This window comes from Otolemur garnettii, unplaced genomic scaffold (genome assembly GCF_000181295.1).
Source record: "Otolemur garnettii isolate 467f Iridium unplaced genomic scaffold, OtoGar3 scaffold00186, whole genome shotgun sequence".
NCBI lineage: Eukaryota > Metazoa > Chordata > Mammalia > Primates > Galagidae > Otolemur > Otolemur garnettii.
In genome coordinates this window covers 2,355,993-2,365,847 of record NW_003852581.1, presented here as the reverse complement: position 1 = coordinate 2,365,847, position 9,855 = coordinate 2,355,993, and positions in this window count along the sequence as shown.

Genomic DNA, 9,855 nt, shown 5'->3' with positions numbered 1-9,855 from the left:
TTATCAAATTTCTGGGCATAAAGTTTCTGGTAGTATTCAGAGATGATCTCTTGTATCTCTGTGACATCAGTTGTTATTTCCCCTTTATCATTTCTGATGGAGGTTACTAGAGATTTTACTTTTTTACTTCTAGTTAGTCTGGCCAAGGGCTTATCTATTTTATTTATTTTTTGAAAAAAACTGACTCCTTGTTTCATTAATTTTCTGAATGATTCTTTTGTTTTCAATTTCATTGATCTCTGATTTAATTTTGGATATTTCTTTTGTTCTGCTGAGTTTAGGCTTAGATTGTTCTTCTTTTACCAATTCCTTCAGATGGTTTGTGAGTTTGTTGATAGGCTCTCTTTCTGTTTCTTGAATGTAGGCTTCTAAAGTGATACATTTTCCTCTCAAGACTGCTTTTCCTGTATCCCATAGGTTTTAGTAGCTTGTGTCATCATTGTTATACTCAAGGAAGTTAATGATTTCCTTTTTAATTTCTTCCTGCTCCCAACTATCATTTGGTATAAGGTTGTTTAACTTCCATGCCTCTGTGTGAGGTTTACTGTTATTGCTGGAGTTCAGTTCCACTTTTAGTGCCTTGTGGCCTGAAAAGATGCAGGGTAGAATTTCAATTTTTTTTATTCTGTTGAGGTTTTCTTTGTGCCTTAGGATATGATCAATTTTGGAGAAAGTTTCATGGGACAATGAGAAGAATGTATGTTCTTTGTCTTTGGGATGGAGTGTTCTATATATGTCTATCAAACACAGTTTTTTTAGGGTCTTATTTAAATCTCTAATATCTCTGTTTAATTTCTGCTTGGAGGATCTGTCCAGTTCTGAGAGAGGGGTGGTAAAGTCCCCTGTTATTATGGTATTATAGGATATCATATTCCTCAGACTAAGCAAGGTCTCTTTTAAGAATCTGGGGGGCATTTAAATTGGGTGCATAAATATTTAGAATTGAAATGTCTTATTGTGATATTTTTCCCTTGATCAATATGAAGTGACCATCATTGTCTTTTTTTACTTTAGTTACTTTAAATCCACATGTATCTGAAAACAAAATTGCAACCCCTCTTTTCTTCTGGATTTCGTTTGCCTGAAAAATTGACTTCCAACCTGTAACTCTAAGTTTTAATTTGTCTTTTGATATGAGATGTGTTTCCAGCAGACAGCAAATAGATGGCTCTTTTTTTTTTTTTTTTTTTTTTTTTTTGCCCAGGGCTGGGCAACCAATCTATGCCTATTCAGTGAGGAATTTGAGCCATAGACATTTATTGAGATAATTGACAAGTGTGGTAGCATACTATTCATCTTCTTTTCTGACAGTCCATTGCTTAGTTTTGTCTTTGGCATCATTGTGGAAAGTAGGTTCTATCCTTTAATTTCTGAGTATTTACTTTGCTTCAGGTCCATTGTGATGGTCAGTGTGTAGGACAGGTTGAAATATTTCCTGTAAAGCTGGTCTTGTGGCAAACTTCCTCAGTGTCTTCATATCAACAAAATATTTGATTTCTCCATCAATTTAAAAGCTTAGCTTAGTGGGATATAGAATTCTGGGTTGCAAATTATTCTGTTTAAGTAGGTTAAAAATAGATGACTATTGTCTTCTAGCTTGAAAAGTTTCATTAGAGAAGTCCGTGGTCACCATGATAGGTTTTCCCCTGTAGGTCAGTTGGTGCTTACTCCTTGCAGTTTGCAAAATCTTTTCTTTTATCTTGACTTTAGATAAATTCATCACAATATGCCTTGGAGAAGGTCTATTTGAGTTGAGGTGACCAGGGGACCAATATCCCTCTGAAAGGAGTATGACAGAATCTTGAATGATATTTGGGAAATTTTCATCTATAATATTCTTTGGCTTCCATTCCTCTGGGGCATTCTTCCTCTCCTTCTGGGATACCTATAACTAATATGTTCGAACCCTTTATAGAGTTCCACAATTCTATCAGTGAATGTTCTGCTTTCTCTCTCTTCTTTTAGGCCATTTTAACTATCTGGGTTATCTCAAGAGCTTTATCCTCTACCTCTGAGATTCTTACTTCAACATGGTCTAATCTGTTGTTAATACTTTCTATTACATCTTTCAGTTCCCTAATTGACTGCTTCAATTCCTTCAGCTCTGCTATATCCTTTCAGTATTATTCATATCATTCATTTCTTATCTGATTCTGTTTTTGTATTTCCTTTTCATTATCATCGACTTTCTCAGCAATTTCTTTCCTGAGCAATTTCAATCCTTTTGATTGTTTTCCTTTATTATTTTTGTCATATTCATTCTAAATTCCCCTCTGTCATTTCTAACATTTCTTTATAGGAGGAATCCTCTGCTGTAGCTACCTCATGATCCTTAGAAGGGGTTACTCTGGACTGGCATTTCATGTTGCCAGATTTTTTCTGCTGATTCTTCTTCATGAGGGCTTTCTTATATCCGTTTCCTTACTCTAATTTTCCTTTCACTTATTCTTTCTCTAAGTAACTGTGCCTGTGGCCTAAAGTTTTATTGAATCCTTTTGGTGCAAGATCAGAAGGATGAGATGATTGAGGACAAGAAGGGAAAAAAGATTTTTAAAAAAAAGAGAGAGAGAGAAAGAAGAGGGTATGAGTAAAATGAAGTATTGACAAAAAGAAGAAAAGCACTACAAGAAACAGGAGTAATATAGGTATATATAGGGTACTATGACCCACCCTTAGAGACCCCCATCTTCTGGGGGTTCCAGGTTGGATTATTCCATTGAAGTCAACAGCTCTTTGCCAGCCGGCTCAGACACAGTACTCCACCTCCCTCAGGTAGAGAGGAAATACTATAAATCAAACCATAACAAACAAGCAAAAATCCTAATAGGATAAAATTGGAGGTAAAAAAAAAAAAAAAACAAAAAACATGTAATAGCCACAGAAACACTGGCAAAGATGAAATTCTAATTATTAAAAAAGGCAAAAATGGAAGATTGTATTTAAACTAGAATAATTTAAAAATGGAAAAAGAAAATGTCAAAAAAATGTTGAAATTAAAAACAAACAAACAAACAAACAAACGAAAAAAAAAAAACACCTCAAAGCCAAAAACCAAACAGCATGTATATTTTGGTAAATATTGTCTGGGCAACAGGTGATCTTCTTTAGAATGAGAAGTTAATCCCAATATTGATGAAGATGTATAAGATGGAGATTAAAGGCCTCAGTTGATTTTACAGCCCCTGTAGGGGCAGGAGCCCAAATACCTCCTCAGCCCACTTAAAAGACACTCCAGACCATGAACATTGGCCAAGCAGAAGCTTTCCAAGGAAAGCACTTATCCCTGGGATCTCTCTTGGTGTGGCTGCCTTCTTATCCAGTGCGCCAAATCCAGTTTCCCTCAATGCTCCTTAGGGCCAAGGCTGTTAAACTGCCAAACACTTGAATGTCCACACTTCTACAGCATCTCAGACCCCGACCTTTGGGCAGCTCAGTCACTAGATTACTCCCCCAAGGTCTCCCTGCCGATCCCCATGCTGCAACACACAAGTGCAGCTCTTCCACAATTGCTGTGATGGTAGCCCACAGCTGAAGGGCATTAGCTCCTTACGGGCTCAGCGGTTCAGTCCAAGGCCCCAGACAGTGACCAAAGTCATCTGCACACTGGCCCAAAGTCTCCCAAGGCAGTTCAATGGAGTGTCCAAGTCTAGAAAAATCAAAACAGCCCCCAGGCAAGGCTGTTCCTACTTGCAGTCTCGCTGTTGCTATAGTACAGCTACAGGCAGCCTCTGACCGAACAAACGGGCACCCACTAACCGGTTTTCCACTGCTTCCATCCTCCTCGTAGGGTCCAGAAGTGTCTCACTGACTTCCTGGGTCACCACAGGATAGCCTCTCGGCAAAACCCACTAGCCAGAGATACCTGGAGTCTTCTCTCCCCACTCTCACTGCACCCAGTTACAGAGAAGCTACTACTTGACTGCCATCTTGATTCTGAATCAAGTTTTGTTTATCTTAATGCCACTAAGGTAAAAGTGTTTTTTGAATAAGTCATTTATTTGTTATATATATGAATTTGAAATTTCTGTATGGGAAATCATTTATCTTTGGCTTGTGAAAACTTTTCATTACCAAAGAGGTAAAGAAAGATTCAATCTCCTATCAAAAAAGTATGAGAGATACACTCAGATCAAATAATAAAATGTACATTAGCTGCAGGCCTTTGGAAGAATAACATACAATTACATAAATTAAACAATAGGGTGAATGCATGTATTGTGTTGATACAAAATGTAAAGGCGGGCTTTTCACTTAAATTTTTATAGATTCCTTAAACAATGAAGAATGCAATGATCTTATTGTGGAAAAGAGGAAAAGGCATTAATAAGAAATTTTCACTTTAATCCATGTGCTTGGATATGTGTGTGTACATACAATATTTCTCCCATTTGTATTCCATTTGTCACTCTCATTGTGCTTTATAGAAAGATTTCCAACAGAATGAAAATATGTGGCAGAGCAGGAAATTATTGGTAAAGAGATCATTCTGCAGAGTGGCAGTGATAATGATATTGAAATATCTGATTCTACATTATTGTCATACAAAGTCATATAATTCCTGAAGAAACAAAAGACACATGGATGTATCAAACATTGTTCTGTATGCCATATAAATTGTGACTATTTAATTAGAAGAAAACAACATTAGAGAAAACACAAATCTAAAATGAATAGACGAATCAAGTGTTTTCAGTGGACAGACAGAAAAAATCATTCTGGTCAGCTAAAATCTGATTTAAACATTTTGTTAAGCTTCCTCTTAGTCTTCTACGTGACTATACATGCTTTCATTCTCTGGTACAATGATATTAGACAAGTATTAGGATAACATAAAATGTCAAGGATTATGGAAGTTTGACTTTTTTTTTTTTCAATTTTTGGCTGGGCCTGGGTATGAACCCACAACCTCTGGTATATGAGGTCAGTGCCTTACTCCTTTGAGCCACAGGCACTGCCCTGGAAGGTTGATATTTTTAATGTACAGTGTTGAAATGTAGCTCAGATCACAGGCAACATTTTGTATGCAACTAGTATTGCAATATATTTTCATTTGAACTTCAAACTGTCCTTATATTGTACATCTATAATAGCATTTATATTCCACAACAAAAATTAGTGTAAATTAATTTTAATTACAAGAAAATTACCTAGAAGAAACTAAAGATATCCCTTTTTAATTAAACTCATACTCATACAAGATAGTCTTATTTCTCCCTTTCTCTGATGGCACATTTTGAGAAATATATTAAATCCATTAACATGTTTCACTTCTCACTCACTATGCCAACCTACCTCTCTGACTCTAGCTCATTATTTTCAAGTATGATCTGAAAATATTAAAAACAAAACTTCAGTGATATTATGCAGGATTGGTTTCTTATCCAAAGAATTCAATGTTCCCTCTAACCTCTACTAATCAAAATGTTGCTAGCATATGTCAAATATAAGCTAGTGAAAACTGGTCTTCTGTAAAAAGTGCATCAAGTTTCAGTATTAAACAGCACATTCTTAGCATTCTTTCAACAGTCACTTCCAAAACTAGACTAGAATTTTGTTTTCTTTTATCAATCAAAGATGAGCTCCTAAGAGGATCTTTTTCACAATCTATTCTTGTGATCTTGCCACTGGGCATTCTTTCTGACCAAAATTATCATGCTCAGTGTGTTCAACAACATTTGCATGTATCCCAATGATAAGAGAGTAGAAAGAAGAGGATTAATAGTTAGCAGGAGGGCAAAAGGGACCTTGGCATAACTCCAAATTTGTTACCCATCTCTGGTGTGTGTGTGGGGGGGGCTGGAAAGGTGTAATTTAGAAAACACATTTATATCTCTAAATCTGCTTTGAATAGTACTTAGTGATTTAAAAAGCACATACACTCAGAAAACTCTAGGTAGGGTACAGATCTTCTAAACTTATTTTTTTCTGTCTCTTACATTTTGGCTGAAATACATAGAAATACTGATATTCAGCAAATAAGAAATAATAGACTACTCTGGAGTTTGCTCAAATTGTGATCTGTAACAAAATCTTGCAGAGAAAGATGGGCGTGAGGTGGGAGAGGAAGTGGCAAGGAGGAAATCAATCCATAAATCTAGTATCCCTACTGCCTGTAACTCTCCATACCTACACACCCACTTTGTCTTCCCAGTAAACTTCTAATTATCCTTTAAAACTCAGCACAAATGCCACTACCTTTATTCTCATATGACATACTTATACCCTTTATTGTGGAATGAAAGGAAAAAGGTTGCTGCCAACACTATTCCTGATGGGTATGCAGAATAAAACATGGGAACGCACAAACAAGGTATCACAAACAAGATAAGTAGCAGTAGTCTTTAATCATTTAACTTCATTTAGTCAAGCAGACATATGTTTACTAATTGTATTTCATCCTTTTCATTTGCAGGTAAAAGCAAATTGAGTTGAAAAGCACAAATCTAATATTAAAACATCTCCATAGTATAGATATATTTTTTGAAAAAATCACAAAAATGCTTAATAAAAATAGTATTACTCTGTTCTAATTTATTAAAATATATGAGAACATCACATAATAGAATTTCACTCAAAGAATGAAAACACTACCTTTGTAACTTAATCCTATAAGTTATACTAACTTCTATAAAGGGTACTTACCTCTGTGTTCTATATGTTTCCTTGTAGAGAGCTCAGGTTACTTCACATATGAAAAATACTGTGTGCTCAGCAATTTAAAGCTCTAAAGTTGTGGTCCCCGACCTTGGAGCCACAGGGACAGAACCAGGCTGCACGGCAGGTGAGTGGCAGAGAAGGTTCATCTGTATATCATAGCCACTTCCCATAACTTGCATTACTGCCAGAACTCCACCTCCTGTCAGAAAAGTGGCAGAATTACATTTTCATAGGAGCACAGACCCTATTGAAAACTGCTACATGTGATGGATCTAAGTTGAGCATTTCTTATGAGGATCTAATGCCTTATGATCTGAGGGGGAGATGTACTTGAGTCATCCCCAAACCATTCCCTGCCCCAGTGCATGGCAAAAATTGTCTTTCATGAAACTAGTCCCTGGTGCCAAAAATGTTGGGGACTATTGCTTTAAAAGACAGTGCATATTTTTCTTTGCCTATTCCCTAAAACTTAAACATAAAACCAAGTGCCAAATTTGTAGTCATTTGTTTTGTATATGATAAATGTAATAAATACAGGAGTTAGATAAATATGGATTTATTTATTAAACATAACAAAGAGAAGTTAATATAACTAGGAAAAGGCACAGAGAAAATCCACTTAGAGGATTCCTATTTAAGTAAGCTTGTATAATTTATTAGATTTTGCTTATGCTTCTAATAATGATTGTAAGGCATGGGATGCACCAGAACTACAAGAAGAATCACAGGAAAGAAAACATTACTGTAAAATGCAGCTTCTCAGTCATAATGAAATGGAAATGCAGTGTCTTTTTTTTTTTTTTTTTTTTTGCAGTTTTTGGCCTTGGCTGGTTTCGAAACTACCACCTCTGGCATATGGGCCAGTGCCCTACTCCTTTGAGCCACAGACACCACCCTTGAAATTCAGTGTCTTTATCACAGCTTACTGCAGCCCCCAACTCCTGTGCTCAAGTGATCCTCCACCTTGGCTTCCCAAAGTGCTAATATTACAGGTATGCATCACCAGGCCCATGTGTAAGAGTATTTAACAAGATGCCTTGGAAAAGTTGACTTGCTACAGTCCACTTTAAGAGTTAATGGGGGTTGGGCGTGGTGGTTCATGCCAGTAATTCCAATGTTAGGACAGGACAAGACGGAAGGATCCCTTGAGGCTAGTAGTTAGAGACGAGCCTAGGCACCACCCAGACCTTGTCTCTAACTTTTTTAAAAAGTCAGGCATGGTGGCATACACCTATATTCCCAGTTACTTGAGAGCCTGAGGCAGGAAGATCACTTGAGCCCAGGATTTCAACATTAAAGTGAGCTATATTCTTGCACAATTGCACTCTGGCTTTGGTGACAGAGCAAGACCTTGTCTCTAAATATGTTATATACATACATTTTTTAAATGTAAAAAATAATTAACTAGAGCTATGTTTATAATGACAAAAATATTAAATAAGGGAATACTTTGTTTAACAACTTCCAAATTTTCAGGTCACAGAACCTAACATAAGTTATGTTCACTTTAACAAGAAAATTTTCCTTTTATTCCATTTTGTAGAAAGTGGTTTTATTAGATTTCACAAAAAATGTAAATGTTAAGTTCACCTCAAAATTCAAAATACACTACAATTTCCCTCAAAAAATTTAGCAAACAGAAGTTTTGCATATGATATGCAGGGCTGAATGAATATGATTATGTCACAAAATAAAATACCTTGATAATAGTAAAAAAAGTGGCATAAAATGAACTACAAGAACGTCCACTGGGGGAAAGAATCCCTATTTAATAAATGGTGCTGGGAGAATTAGATATTCACATGCAAAAGACTGAAACTAAACCCGCACATTTTTCCACTCACAAAAATTGATTCAAGATGGATGATGGACTTAAATTTAAGGCATGAAATGATAAAAGTCCTCAAAGAAATAATAGGAAAAATACTGGAAGATATTGGCCTGGGAAAGACTTTATGAAAAAGACTGCCAGGGCAATAGCAACAACTGAAACAATAAACAAATAGGATTTAATTAAATTGAAAAGCTTCTGTACAACCAAGGAGACAATAGCCAAAGCAAATAGACAACCTACCCAATGGGAAAGGATATTTGCATATTTTGAATCAGACAGAAGTTTAATCACTAGGATTCATACAGAACTTCAATTAATCTACAAGAAATAAACCCAACAATCCTATATATCAATGGGGAAGAGAGATGAACAGAACCTTCTCTAAAGAAGATAGATGAATGGCCAGCAAACACATGAAAATATGCTCATCATCTCTAAATATTAGAGAAATGCAAATTAAAACCACCCTGAGATATCATCTAATCCCAGCGAGAACAGCCTATATCACAAAATCTCAAAACTGCAGGTGCTGGTGCAGATGTGGAGAGAAAGGAACACTTTTACACTGCTGGGGGGACTGCAAACTAATACAACCTTTTTGGAAGGAGGTATGGAGAAACCTCAAAGAACTCAACCTAGGCCTCCCATTTGATCCTGCAATCCCATTACTGGGCATCTTATCCAGAAGGAAGAATAAAAATATCTATTATAAAGATACTTGTACTAGGTTGTTTATTACAGCCCAATTTACAATTGATAAAATGTGGAAACAGCCTAAAAGCCTTTGATCCCAGGAATGGACTGGCAAGCTGTGGTATATGTATACCATGGAATATTATTCACTCGATTTAAAAAATGGAGATTTTGTAGAATTTGTACTAACCTGGATGGAGGTGGAACACATTATCCTTACTGAAGCATCACAGGAATGGAGAAGTATGAATCCTATGTATTCAAATTTGATATGAGGACAATTAATGACAATTAATGACACGGTGGGGCATGGGGGAAGGGGAGCGCAGACACAAAAGGAGGGAGGGGGTGAGGGTAAGGACAAGAAAAGAAAAAGAATAGTGACTAATTCTCACATAAATTTGATTCAATTTTCACTAAAGTACATTACTTAAACATTAATTTTTACTTCAACTTGTTAATATGTTGTTTAGGATACTGGATATTGCATCCTCATTTAAAAGTGAATTATGTTTGTAATTTCCCCTTTATAATAATATATATTTTTCCAATTTTTATATCAGGTGTATCCAGTTGAAGTAGAATGATTTTGAAGTATTTCTTCTTTTTCTATTGTCTATAAGATTTGGCATGATCTGTTTTTTGAAATTATTATTATTATTATTATTATT